Source organism: Protopterus annectens, chromosome 5.part0, assembly GCF_019279795.1.
Source record: "Protopterus annectens isolate FY-2018-M chromosome 5.part0, PAN1.0, whole genome shotgun sequence".
NCBI classification, from domain to species: Eukaryota; Metazoa; Chordata; order Ceratodontiformes; family Protopteridae; genus Protopterus; species Protopterus annectens.
In genome coordinates, this window is record NC_056735.1 from 524,988,695 (window position 1) to 525,004,554 (window position 15,860).

The window sequence follows — 15,860 nt, forward strand, 5'->3', positions numbered from 1 at the left end:
TTGTTGCAAATGGCAAATCGTACTTTCCAAGCTTTGCATGTCTGTAATTTAAGATTAAGCAGTTCTAAAGTTGCAAAGGTGCAAACAGCAGATTTGAACTGCTCGACAGCAGAGTTCATAATACACAGATCATAACTTTATCAAAAATATTGTCAGGCAAGAGTAGTAATTTAGAAGTATTTTGCATCTAGAGGAATTCTTAAGGAAAGAGAATGTTGCTGGCAGCAATGCTATAATACGCACTGTCATTTAAATCTCCTCATAGCAGACACAGATGGCTGTCTCCAGATGAGGGAGCTGAACCTGATCTAGTACTAAGCTCTGTATCCTTTCTTCTTGCATGAGTGCTATACAATCTGGTAATTTAATGATTGTGAAATGACTATTTAGTTTGATGTTTAACTTTATGTTCTCTATAGAAGCTAGCTGTGCAACTAAATATTTCACAACCCTGTGATGAGCCACATATTCAAACAGCTTCTGTATTTGGTATGACGTCCATGATGTGCTGGTATGATGTCATCTGTAGTATGAGACAAGTTCAAATAGGAAGAAGTTATTTTTTATTTTTGTTAACCACATTTGCCACACTAGAAATAAGCAAATATGTTCACTGGCTGTTAGTTGAAACAGGTTAGTTAAGTGACTTGCTTAGACTTATACATCTGCAAGTGAATACTGAGGTAACTCAAATACTGAATAACATGACAAAGTTCATTATCAACTCATATCTTTAATGCTGACTGACCTATACTATGAAACAAGAGCCCTGTCACTCTGTACGTTAAAAAACAGGTAATTCACATGTCAGAGCTTCCACAGAGTTTATCAGTTATTTTCAAAACCCACTATCAGTGCTTTTACTGTTAAAACAAAGAGAGGAAGGGGTGTCAGCTAACAGGAGAATAACTGCAGGCATTTTGAAAAAAGGATAAAATACAGAAATTAAACATTGCAGTCCTTCCATGCTTTAATCTCTTCCAGTATGTTAAACAACAATAAATATGACCATAAAAGCCATTTGATGACCACATAGGAATCACTCTCAACTTATGTTCAAGGGTTACATTTTCGATTCATCAGAGCTGTATAAAAGGTGACATGCAAATATCGTTGGAAGAAGGAGAAGAGTGCAGCTTCATTGTAACTGGATTAGGATGTGAATTACTGCAGCGACAAGAGTGACAGCAGCTGTTCTCAGTAAAAAAAGCTCATGTCTCATCTGCAGCAGATGTGATTTTAGTGTGAGTGCACTGATCAAAACCACTATTGTCTATTTGACAGCAAAATTAAAAATTTCATCTCAAGCTAGTTAAGCACAGAAGAAGCATCCTTCTAAAGATTGCCAGCTATGACAATATATTTTTTTATGTATTTTTTTCAAAAGCTGAAAGAATTATTTGCTGAATCCATAAAAATAGAGTTCCAGAAAGGCAGAGACATGTTTTTTGCATTTTATATGGCATATCATGTTGTAGAATTTAGTCACAGCATCACTAAACAGACCTTATTGAAGAGAATCATTTTTTAGCATGTTTCATTCCAGCATATTTTCCCCTTTCAGTTTTAATAAGCAAATTATAGACAAGCTATATAGAAAATCTTTAGTAAAAAATACTTTAAATGCTGTTTAATTGGTATAGAGAAAGCAAACATTATTCAAAAACTGATTGCATAGTGTAAAATAGAGGCACAGGTATATAGGGGGTGGTAAGGAATGCAGCTGTTATTATTATTATTATTAGCTTTGCAAAACAAATTTCACAATAAGAGTTATTTCACATTATAATAACCAGTCCATCCTGGCATGGCATCACTACCACCACCCGACATGGGGCACCCTGGAAATTCCATCAGTATGTGATAGATGGTTGACACTGATGTAAGTCTGTATCCTAACTCTGCTAACTGGTGTACTACCCAAGTATGTGAGAAACAAGGATTATGGTCCTGGGACCCACTCCAAAGTCAAGTAAGTCTGATTGCTACCAGAGTGATGGTCTCCACTGAAATCCAAGAGGACAAAAAAAAGAAAGGTTCACCCAATGCAACCTGGTTCCATGAGCATAAAGTGAAGATATACACTGCTGTCTGGGGTATGGGCTTCCAACAGCCACATCTGTGCATACACTAGGACTGCAGACTTATCAGTTATAGGACTGAGTTTTTGGCCTAGCATCCCAGGCCCCTTTGTCACCACTCTTTGTAAACCATATTTCTTCCAGTGGCCTTAATCCATGACAACTGCTTTGAAAACAAAATATCATTTATATACACACACACATACCTTTCTTCCTGGCATGGTAATACTAAGACCCCTCTGCATATGGCCAGAGACCAGGCACAACAGTTACCTGCTGTTCTTGTTTTATCCAAATATAAATTATCCAAATTATTTTTCTAGTAGTATATGCTTATACAATATGGCTAAACTGCAGATGGATATCCTACCTTTGCTAACCTACAGAGCTCATTACCACTAGCTCAGATAATAAATAACAATAAATATCACCCACAAGATTTCTAGAAATGAAACAATAAGACTTAATAAAGAAAACAGTGCAATACAGATTAAAGGTCAAACAATGCACTGAGAATATGAAAACAGCAGCCAGTTATACACATAGAATATATACAGAAACATCTGATTTACAGTTAAATAAGTACCCTAGATTACTCTTGCTAATGAAATACTAGCCCTAAAAATTCTAAGTTAGCAAAAATAATACACCAGACTGAATTCAAAAATAAACCTTCATAGATATGTCCCAAGCAAAGATTAAGACAAGACAAGACAGTTGTCTGGTTTCAGTTCCAGATATATATACATTTATCCCAACACCCCATTCTTCCTTCCCCAGAACCCACAATAACAGCACTCCACATTGACTGACTTGCAACCAAGTTTTATTACATCAAGGCCAGTCTTTAGCATACATTCCTTCTTACTATAAAGTTATCTGAACATTTCAGTTGAAATCACAGGAATCATTAAGTCAACTTCACCAACATATCCTAACAGAGAACATATCACCATATTGTTAACTGATGCACAGAAAAATATTTAATATCCAGCTCCTTAACAGGTAAACACATCCAGGCAGTGTGATAATAAATTGGTTAGGTAATAATAACTATTAGGATGAAGAATCCTAAGGACTGGCACCACATCTTCTCATTAACAGTGTTTTGTCAAGTAACAGATTTTAATGTTGTTATTTCTTTCGGCTTTTTCCCGGTTAGGGGTCGCCACAGTGGAACTCCGGTCTGCTAATGATTGGCAGTAGATTTTTACGTGCCGAGTTGCCAGCCCTGATGCACAACCTTCAACGAAGGAACGCCCAGTCATGCATGTCTCCACACAGAAGACGCTCTAGCTGAGAATCGAACAGGACGATGTCTTACTGTGAGGCGACAACGCTTCCGCAGCACCACCACCACAGTAAGTAATTGCATTAAATGTTTTACAACTGCCATAGTGCCCTTGACTTAGTTAAATCTTGCCGGTGGGTATTCTTTTCTCTAAAAATAACATCATAACTGGCTTTATGCATCTATGACACCCAAGGCTATGAGGGGTTCCCAATCATCCTCAAATATATGAGGGCTTTGCAGGGTGCTAAATTATCCTTGATTGCATGGTGCCCCGCAAAAGCTGATGATGATGAAGGAAAATGTGGAGAATCTCCAACTACTTATAAACAGGATTTCAATAAAACTCTGTTAGGATAAAGCTAATAATCAGATAGTGAGTATGAGCAAAGTAAGTGATAGAGACTGGCAGCCCTGAACAACCAATCGTAGTGCTTTCCTGGGATTTTAAGAAGAGCTGATGCTCCCAATCTGCAGGGATGATTTTCAATTTCATAGAGTTTTATAAATACTAGCAGTGCACCAAATACTATAGCTCTCAACTTCTTTGCTCATGAATTGTAGGCAACACCAAAAATAATGACAGGATAAATGTTTAATATCAGGATCACATTTTGAATGTTACTTTAATTTCATTAAAAAGTTATTAGAATAACATGTTTTGCATCAACTTGCATTTTTTGGATGATAAGTGATATGAAACTCTAATGTCTGACATTATTGACAGTCTATTATCCTGGATGATTTGCCAGCAAATCATTTTTTGTTCATGAGAGAAATGTCAGGGATAAGAGGCAATATCAGGGAAATTCTGTGAAATCAGAGACATTGCCAGGTATGCATTACTTCTGACATCTGTTAAACAACAGTCACCGATCTCGTGTGGCAGTACTAGTGTGCACAATGTACTGGTATTTGTTGAAATCTGTGTAAAGCTGTGGCTTATGCTTGTGTGTATGTGTTCATGGAGGGGTTCAGTGTAAGAGTGGCAAGCTGGCTATACTTTCACTTTCTATCACAAGCATCATCAGCTATGCTATTATGCGTGTTTGTGAGGGGGACATGGTTGCAGTGTATTTAAGAGTAACATGTTTATATAATTTCTTTTGCTTGCCATTACAAACAGACTTTGCACATGATTGGAGCTGAAAATAGGCTTTTACCCAGTCAGACATTCCCGGTAATCAAATGTCAATAAATAAAAAGGTACTTCCTTATTATAGTGGCCCTGGCAATATAGTAACATAAACAGTAAACAGGGTGATTAATTCAGTTTTAGGCGAGTGTTTTACTGAGAATTGCAGTGATCCTGAGTGCAGCTGAAGTTCCCTGGCAGTGGTCCTGCACCTTGTACCAGGTCAGTTTGTCCAGCACATATTGCCTCCTGTACTTAAATAGTGTGACTGTGATGTAGGGAGGGAGATGGATGAGACGGTCAGTAACCTAAAAGGTTTGGGTGCTGCTGTCATCGTACACACTGTATTTACACACAACCATGGCCTGACCACTTAGGCAAAGTAGGTGGCTGCATACAGACTGCAGGAATGTGCTTGGCTAAGATAATTGAAAGGCAACCTTTCCTCGGGTATACATGTCATATGTCTCCATAATTGTTCCTGATTTTGTCACACTTTACTTTCTCCCTGCCAAGTTTACAAATTAATAAATGCAAAAGTACAAATGCAGTCGCTTGTTTATGTTACCAGGTATGGAAATACACCCTACCTGCAAAAGTTCATTTTAACTTTGTGTACCAGAGCAGGTGAGTAAAGCAGTTGGAGAGCATCTTATTTCTTAGGCAGATTGTTTCCTTGCCATAGCGATTTTGCCAAGGTCATTTTCAATTTCATGTAGGCCGCTTTAATAAGAAAGTACCAATAATAAATATATAAATGTAATGACAGATGGCTGTCTTTGGTGGTTTGGCAGAAAGTGGATGTGTATGAAATCAACTCCTCATTGATACAGTGGCATATTGAATATCACTGCCATATCACAGTGCTTTGCTCTGGTTGAGTTCTTCACTGAGACTTTTACTATGTGGAGTCTGCATGCCTTCCTTGTCTGTGTGTGTTAGTAGCTATGTGCTCATTTCCTCCAGGCACCTCAAAGACATGCAGTAGGTGAACTGGCATTCCTATAGATTTCCTGAAAGTAAAACTGCAGTGTGTGTGTGTGTGTGTGTGTGTGTGTGTGTGTGTGTGTGTGTGTGTGTGTGTGTGTGTGTGTGTGTGTGTGTGTGTGTGTGTGTGTGTGTGTGTGTGTGTGTGTGTGCTGAAATGAGAAGCAGTTAGACAAGGTTGAAAAATGATTCAAAGTGCAACAGATGAAATCTAAGGACAAAATAATGTAGCTTGAACACTAGATGTAAATTTGCTGTAGAATGGGGAGGGACACTGGAAAAAGTCAAGTGTAAAGATATTTATGGTGTTGCCTTTTCAAAGGACCTGAAACTGCAAAAATTATAGAAGGCAATGGCAGGTAACTAAGTTCCTTGGAAACAGGAATGGCATTTCTGTACAAATAAAGAAGTAATTATTCATATTTGCATATAATGACATTGACCCAGTTGTGGCATAATGATTAGTGTTCTGTTGCTATGCTTGGAAGGCAAAGGAAAGAGGAACGTGACCTTTAAAACATGAATGACGTCTGCGGTAGCATTGTCGCCTCACAGTAAGACATTGTCCTGTTCGATTCTCAGCTAGAGTGTCCTCTGTGTGGAGACATGCGTGAATGGGCGTACCTTCGTTGAAGGTTGTACGTCAGGGCTGGCAACTTGGCACGTAAAAATCTACTGCCTATCATTAGCGGACCTGAGTTCTGCTGTGGCGACCCCTAACCGGGAAAAGCGGAAAGACACAACAACAACAACCAAAGGAATGTCCTAGAGAAGACAAGACTTACTATGGAGATAGAAAGAGATACATAGACTGAGAAGCAAAGTGAGAAACAGGAGAGACACACTATAAACATTTAAGTGCTCAATGAATTTTTCATTGTACAGCATCATATTTCAAAATAGGTAGCTTACAATCCAGTCTGAAAAGGCAGAGCTTTAATGTTGCAGGCAGAGAGGGTCTCATAGTCATTGCTTGTGATTTTTTTCACTTGGACAGTAGTATTAGAATAAAACAGTTTTTTTCTTTAAATGTGGAAGGGTATAAAACAACTGTGAAATTAAAAGATATTGACTAGTTATAAAATATTCTCAGATGTGCATTCTCTTGTTGTTTTATCCACTCAGTAGTTCTTCCATATCATTTCAAGTATTCACAGGAGGTGAATGTTGCCTGTGATCATATTAACAATACATCAACATATCAGTGTACACACACACACACACACACACACACACACACACACACACATGCATGTGGACTTGCAGCTGCATAATTCCATCACTGAGTCACAATCCAGCTATGAAGCAAAAAATAAATGTATCCTTCTCACTTTGCTGTCCATAGTTTAGTACAGAAGATGAACAGAAAGGATGCATACTCTATACTTCAGTGTGCATCTTCGAGAAGGTGATCCCTTTGTCTACCTCATAGTACCACAACAACCAGTTGCTGCATAATACACTCACAGATATAATAAACAGCATATCATATAACATATCCTTTGACTATTTTACTTGTGAAAAGCTGATGTAACAGCCATGTCAAAAAACATCAAAGTGCAATTAACTACTGAACTAAGCACAATTCCTATAATTAAATAGGATGATGTATGCTTTCTATTATACATCTATTTTTTACTTTGATTTATAATGATGATTGCTTCTGATCTGTGTAGTAAGCTGCCAAAATGTATGACTGAGACACAAGGCAGAAGACTCACATGAAGGTATTGGTAAAAATAAAATCAAATAATCTCTAGCGCTTAGGAACCTCAGCAGATTACAGCGTTTCAAGTTAGACACTGCATGCTGAGTAAATCAAGAGAAAAGAAATCGATGTCTACAAAGGCAATTTGAAATCTACAGTAAAATAAAGATGAAAAAACTCCCACCATTATGCTAACTATTTTTTTAATTAAAACAGATTAACAGTCATTTCTTATAAAAGCACCTCAAAGAGGAAACCGTTGACAACACAGGCGTGCATAAAACTTTTAGGTACACAATCAGGTATTAAATGGAAGACTGATATGTTGTTCTGAAACTCTTGCAGAGACCTTTCTTTTAAGATTCAGCTCTAATGATGACATATACCGAAGCTGCCTGCATCTTAGTTCCTTATTCATTGTAATTAGTACAATTAAATTAATTCCCTTTTGATACACGGATACAAATGAATGTTAGTGTAACATCTTATCATTGTGTCTGTTAATTGATTTTTTCCCTTAATCTGCATTGTCACTTTTCTTAATCTGAGGCACACAATGAAATGTTGATGTGTATGGCAAACTGACTAAATAACTTTTGACTCCTGATATAACATTAAAATCAAACGCTATTCAACTCATTTTTTCATGCATTAATTGCTTATCATATCAGAGCTGCATATATTGTGTGCTGCAAGAAAATATGTTGTGTAGAATATTAATTACCTGTTATCTGTGAAGAAAAGTGACACAACTACTATTTACTATACCACATGTTTTATATGTTTAATAGTTTAATGCAAACACTCTGAAAAAACAAAGCCAGGCTAAAATCATAAAATATTCTGGATTTTATAGTATTCAACAAAATCCGAGGACATTACTTTTATTTTTTTTTTCTCTTCATCTTTCTAAAGGAGTAAAAATAAAGTAATCAGAATACGTTTTGAAATTCTGAATTTAATGGTTACTGGAGCTTATAGAAAGTTAACTTTGCAAAGTAGCATGGAAAGCAGAAACACACAAGGAGGAGGAAATTCTGAGATACAAGTAGCAAAGCTGCACTAGAGTAAAAATAGCAATGTATGCAGGGTATGCAAATGATAACATAATGATATGGAAATGAAGTTCTAGATGCAAATGAAGGACAGTGATTATTTAAATTATACCTTTAAACATAGCTGAATAATTCAAAGATGCATGTAACAGATGCAGTACACCTTGGTATTCACTTATTCTGAACACCAGAATTTGCTGGTGGACATGATGCTACAATTTTTGCAATACCAGCAGCCCATATTAGTGGCTTTTCTTGCGACATGGTGTGCTGTAGTGATTTGCACCAGTGCAGATGGTACCATCAGCACTTAACCTACTACCATGTGGCTGACCAGCAGATTGGAGACTGTTTCTGTGGATAGGGAAAACGCACAGAAGTTTCTTGAATTGTGTCACCCACATGTGGCAATAAGGGGAATGCATGGACAACCCATCCCAGTAGATAATAAGGCATGTGTAGCTTTAACCTTCCTTGTTACAGGGACCTTTCAGAAAACTATAGGGGACAAACTAAGAAATGTGCAGGTATCAGCCATATGTATTCTATACCTGTTTCTTCACTTTATGCTGCAGCATGTGGAGAAGTGTATATGATTCCCAAGGAATGCAGGGGAGGGAATCACCACTATGCAGGTGCTTTACCCCACTGCCCTTTTTCCTGACATCCAGTGAACCACTGCTTTTGCACAAAATGCGATCAAAGCCCCACCAAGTCCAGAGATTGTCAGATAAATAAACAGGAAGGGCTTCTACACTGTCCACAGCCAGGTGATGTTCTGTGTCCATGGTATCGCCCATAATAGTTCGGCGCAAAACCCAAGCAGCTCCCATGCTTCTCATATCTGGCACATGTACAAATGGGTCATGCAGGGTGACTTCCTAAAAGGTCGTTAACTTAATGGGTGCACAAGTAGGTGGCCGCACAAGCAAGTGCAGACAGCTACCATGCAATCAGGTAGCAGGTTACATACAATAGATGGTGTCAATGTTGTGTGTTACATGGGCTGCTGGATATGCATTGGAACTGTCACTGATGATTCCAGCCTGTGACACCCAGATACTGACAAACATAGCATATAAGATCATACATGCAAAAATACAGAATGTGTTGAAACATTGTTTTTGGCCAATTGAAGAGATGCTTCCACTGCCTTAATACAACCACTTGGGCACTGCAGTATTCACCTGAGATTAGTAGTGTACACCTTGTTGCATAATATGTTTGTGCAGAAACTGCTAAAGTAGTAAGGAAGCATTCCCGATGGGAGTACCATATCCGATGATGCAGAACTAAGGAAGCACGTAGTAGCCTATGTGAGGTAGATGGTGAATGTAACATGTCTTGAAACTGGCAAAGAGGAAGAATCTAGTTCACAGCTATGAACCATGATGAAAACAACACAGAACAAATGATGCATGAATTATCACACTCGGATTTTTTAAGCCAGCATATGGACTGGCTACACTGTGTGTTAGACCTTACTGTGACGACACAACTTTGGGTTGTATAGGGTAGAGACTTCATTTATTGCACAGGGTAGGGAAACAAGTTATAAATGACAGCAGTGCTATTATATGGGAAATGGTGATAGGATTGGCATGTCACAGAGACTTACTCTGGTAGCAGGTTGTGAGGAGTCAGGGATCACATCCTCCAGTCTTCCAGTGGAGCTGCTGTGTTGCAAACAATGACAGTGTGTAGTGTGGTGACCTATGGTCTCAGGAGTTATTTCAGAAAGTGTCAGGGATGGCATAGAACTATGGGAGCATGTACATGCATCTTGACAGGATATCCCGTATGGGTAACCAAAAGAGGCATGGTGAACATGATTCAGATGATGACCATGAGTGGTGTGGGACTCAGTCCACCCACAGGGGTTTTGATGGTGTTGAACTATGGCAGTGATAGCTTCTGGTCTGGAGGTGTATAGAGAGGTTAGGATAGATTAGTATAAATGAGGACGTGGTGATTATAAGAGGTTAAGTAAAGTGGTACAGAGGGTAGGATAGGCACATGAAGATGAGCAAGTGGTGATGGGAAGAGAAACTGTACAGACAGGGGTGAAGAAAAGCAGACAAGACTGATGTTCAACCAGGGGTATAGCATGAGCAGAGCCATGCGTTTGATAGGTGGTCATTCAGAAGATACTTCAAGGAAGGATGGTAGGTTACAGTTCTAATAGCCTGTGGAATAGAATTCCATTTATTTTTGCTAACAGAATAGCAGTAAAGCCTATTTCCAATTGCTTTATGAGGTTTATAGATGGTGAGAAGTTGTTTATCATTAGAACAAAGGGGTCTGTTTGGGTGATAGGAAGGAAGAATAGAATTTAGTGCAGAGCAGGCATGGGGTTTATAAATGATGATGTGGGCAGTAGCTAGTTATACAAAGTCCTGATAGTGGGGTAGTTTAAGCCAGTTCAGACTTTTAAGGGCCTTGCAGTGATGTGTGTATATCATTATTTATTGGCAGCAAATTTAGCAACTTTGTTGCAGCATATTTCAAGTTTAGTTTTAACATATAGTGAACATAAAAAGTGTAAACATCACTGTTAAAATGCCAGGTTTTGTGATATAAAAAATGAGACCACAATAAATCATTTCAAAACTTTTTCCACCTTTAATGTGACCTATAACCTGTACAATTCAATTGAAAAGCAAACAAATCTGTTAGGAGAAAAAATATAAAAAAAAAAAAAAGCATACAATAAGCTGGTTAAACAAGTGTGCACACCCTTAAACTAATACTTTGTTGAAGCACCTTTTGATTTAATTACAGCATTTAGTCTTTTTGGGTACACACTTGTCATCAATTAAAGAGACTCTGATTAACCCCAAATAAAGTTCAGCTGTCCTAGTAGGATTTTCCTGACATTTACGCAGTTGTCTGCTAGAGCAAAAGCCATGGTTCATAGAGAGCTTACAAGGCATCAAAGGGATCTCATTGTTGAAAGGTATTAGTCAGGAGAAGGGTACAAAAAATATCCACAGCATGGATATACCATGGAACACAGTGAAGACAGTCATCAAAAAGTGGAGAAAATATGGGACAACAGTGACGTTGCAAAAAACTGGATGTCCCTCCAAAATTGTTGAAAAGACAAGACATAAACTAGTCAGGGAGGCTGCCCTACAGCAACACTGAAGGAGCTGCAGGAATTTCTGACAAGTGCTGGTTGTGTACTACATGTGACAACAATCTCCTGTATTCTCCATATGTCTGGACTATGGTGTAGGGTTGCAAGATGGAAGCCTTTTCTTACACAGAAAAAACATCCAGGCCCAGCTAAAATTTGCAAAACAATACTTCATGTCTCACAAAAGCATGTGGGAAAATGTGTTATGGTCTGATGAGACCAAGGTTGAACTTTTTGGCCACAATTCCAAAAGGTACGTTTGGCGCAAAAACAATACTTTGCATCACCAAAAGAACACCATCCCCACAGTGAAGCATGGTGGTGGCAGTATCATGCTTTGGGGTTGCTTTTATTCAGCTGGGACTGGGGCTTTAGTCAAGGTGGAGTGAATTATGTACAGTTCCAAATACCAGTCACTTTTGGCCCAAAACTTTCAGGCATCTGCTAGAAAGCTGAAGATGAAGAGGAATTTCACCTTTCAACATGACAATGACCGCAAGCATACATCCAAATCAACAAAAAAAATGGCTTCACCAGAAGAAAACTAAAGTTTTGGAATGGCTCAGCCAGAGCCCAGACCTAAATCCAATAGAAAGTCTGTGGGGTGACCTGAAGAGGGCTGTGTACAAGAGATGCCCTCGCAGTCTGACAGCTTTGGAGCACTTTTGCAAGGAAGAGTGGGCAAATATTGCCAAGTCAAGATGTGCCATGACTCCTACCCAAGAAGACTGAATGCTGTAGTTAAATCAAAAGGTGCTTCAACAAAGTATTAGTTTAAGGGTGTGCACACTTATGCAACCAGCTCATTCTACGTTTTTTATTTTTTATATTTTTTCCCCTAACAGATTTGCTTGTTTTTCAATTGAATTGTACAGGTTGTATGTCACATTAAAGGTGGGAAAAGTTTTGAAATGATTCATTGTAGTCTCATTTTTTATATCATAAAAACCTGGCATTTTAACAGGGGTGTGTACACTTTTTATATCCACTATATATCTGCAAGATGGCAAGGATAGGGGCACCATATAAGAATGAATGAGATGAGTAATTGATAAGGTGGTTTTAGCAGAGCTAGTAAGAAAATATTTATGTCTACAATACATTCCAAGTTTCTGATGAGTTTTTTATTTTAATATTATTTCAAATGTGGAGTTCAAAGAGTTTCATCAATTGTCACACTAAGCAGATTTGTGCAGAATACAATATCTATCTCTGTATTGTTAAGTGAGAAGATTTTGAAGCTAGATTTGTCATTCAGGTGTGCTTGGGGAGGAATAGGAGTAATTTTGCTTTTGGGGAGTTGAATAATAATTGGGCATTTTGAAACCAGTTTTCCACAGCACTGAAGGCTTCTTGTGTTATTTCAAGAAGTTGTGCAGTGTCAGATTAACATATTTGTGTCAAATAATCATCATAATATATAATATATAAGTGATGCTTGCCTATAAGAGGTTTAGTGGTTGTTAATGAAAATGTTAAAGAGATGTGGACCAAGAATAGGGCCTTTAGGGAAAAAAAGTGACATACACTCATATAATGTGTATATAAAAAATACATCATACTATATCAGTACAAAGTTTTCATTGTAAAAAATAACTTCTGAGATCCTACATGAAACTGCATATTAAAATATCATTAAAAATCACCATTAATACTAAAAAAGGAAACCAAAGGCTTTAACCATCATGTGACTTTATTTATGTGGAGAATGCTGATTGGCTATAGGGCTTTTACTCCCATTATTTAAGTTGTGATGAGTGTTTGTTAATTTAGTCTGATGAAGCAGTGCTTACACTGCAAAAGTGCTGACTTTTTGTATTAAAGGACTTTGGTTTTATTTTATGCTCAGTGACTTCACTTATTTATAACATCAATTTGACTCAGTCCTTTTATGAGTTTTTCATTAATTGTTGTTTGGGGCTTATTTATCATCTGTGCTGCAGTTTTTGCTTGTTTACCTTGCACAGTTTATAATATGTTTTGACTTTGTGTAGGGGAGGGTGATGTGCTGTTGGTGAGGGTAGCAATGCTCTCTATAAAGTATTTATTAAATGCAGCTGCTATTAAAAGGGGGGAACAGTTTCAGAGGCAAGTAGAGCCAGGACTGGGTAGTGTGTGAATAAGAAATCAGAATGTTTTGGATCATTTTTATTATTAAGTTGTAGATGGTCATAATATTCATTGTCATCTTGGTATATTCGTTTTTTAGCTTGATTACACCCCTTAGAGTAGACTCAGAGTTGAGAGATATAGTTACTCAGATAACAACCTGAACTTTGTCCGCCGTGTTTCCATAGTGGTGAAGAAATCCTTTTGTGTGGCACAACTTATAAGTAAAGGTATAGCATCCAGAGCCAAGGAAATTATAGTCCTGCTGTCCTTAGCCCTCATTAGACCAATAATCAGGTACAGTGCTCTATTCTGCATGTATTTGACTAGGCACTTACAGCAGCTGGAGTGACCTTAAAGGTTCCTCACAAAGAAAATATAGGGTGTAAACAACATGATCTGTGTGGCTAGACTAAAAGCCCTATGCCTTTACTCTGTCTTATAACAACTATTAAGGGGTGACCTATGCCTGACCTATAAGGCATTCATAAATCCAATAATGATGGAGCTGCTATGCATCCACAAGTGAAACAGCATGAGTGTCACCCAATCTAGGGATCTAAACATAGGCAGTGACTCAACAAAACATGCTGCAGAGACAGATATGTGTCTCAGAGATTGCCCCTTCATTGGAACAGGCTTCCCATTTAAATTAAGGACAGCCTTTGGCCTCTTCTAATGCAATTTGGATCAATGGATGGGAAACACAAATTCACACCTGGGATAGTGCCCATGTCCTTTATGGACAAAGGCAATCTGTAAGATACTCAATGCACAGGCACAAATCCATGCCATCCTCTTGCACCTGGGGCCATATATTGGGTAAAATTGGATTATGGGCCCTTAAGCCATTAGTCTAGCAATCTCCTATGAACCCTGTATCACTGAAAGTTTTTTTTTTTGACTTAGCCACTCCCTGTCTCTGGTACACGTAGTGTTTTTGGTATGCGTGGTGATATGTAGAAGGGCAAGGTTATTTAGGGTGTTTAAAAAAATGTATTAAAAGTTGTAACTGCATCATCTAATAGGAGATCTCTTAGTATAAACCATATGGAGGACCTTAGGATACTGCTGAATGAGTCTTTGTAATTTTGTGAGATTCCTGGTGGTTTAAGTTGATGGGTATTAGGGTGATGACTGGTAAGCCTGTGTGTGTATGCAGGTAGATGGTCACCTAAGGAGTTAGGATAAGTTCCACTGATAGTATATTTACTGAGGCCTGAGACAAAAATCCAGTCAAGAATTGTTACTTTACTGCTTTTGTTGTGTCTAGTAGGTGTTGTGATTAGTTGAGTCTGACCAGATAGATTTATGCAGGATGAAGGACTGTCAGAGGGTACATTTTGCCAGTCAATATTGACATCACCCAGAATTCATGTTTTGTAAGTAATAGCACTAGATACCCAGGAGGAACATTCTTTGAGTATGGTTATGTTTTTTTAGGGGTGATGTAAAGTATAATAATATAGACTTTTTAAGAGTTTAGCATTAAAAGTGTTATAAGTATTTCATCTGAGTGAAATCTGGGGATGAAGTTGGAATAGGAGGAGAGGTTATAGGAACTGGGGTACAGTAGGATGACTGCACCTCCTTTTTTGTGGGGTCAGTCAGTCTTCATAATGTTATAGCCTGAGGGTAGTATTTCTGTATTTTTCATATTAGATGTAAGCTATGTTTCAGTGATGCTAGGATATCTGGATAATGGAGTGATATCCAAGCATGTAGAGCTATAATTTTATTACAAATACTACAGATATTTAATGCTACCAGACTTCGTTTTTTGACTGGACTTGTGCTCTGCAGAGTGGGAAAATGGTATGTCTGTGAATGGGAATTGGACTGAGTGGAAAATCTCTTTGTATAAGGAGTAAAGAATGCATTAGCGAAGGGATGGCTTATAACTTAAGGAGGGAGCTATATGGGCTGTTACGGTGCTGCAGGAAATTATAGTGTTGAGGTTTGAGTTTAAATTAGTATGGCCAGGATTTCGGTGAATATTCCCACACAATTGAATATTTGAGTTCCAAAGAAAAATTTGGAATAATTCATAAGGGTAGGTATGGGCGGATATTTTGTTTTGAGGTAGGGGAGCTCAGAGTGAAGAATTATGTGGTACAGAGACTAGTGGAGAGATTGAAAAGGTTAGGAGATATACTAGAATAGTTATTATAACTGTCTAAGTTAAGTAGGAGTCTGGAGGTTGGGGTTGTGGTAGTGTTGTTTAAGGGAAAGTGATAGTATGTTAAGTGGGATGTCAGTACTAGAATATGTGAAAATAATATAAGGAGCAGCATTTTTTACAAGAGTTACTGATTGAGGGAGAGGAGGTAGAGGGGTACACTTTAGAAAAAAGTC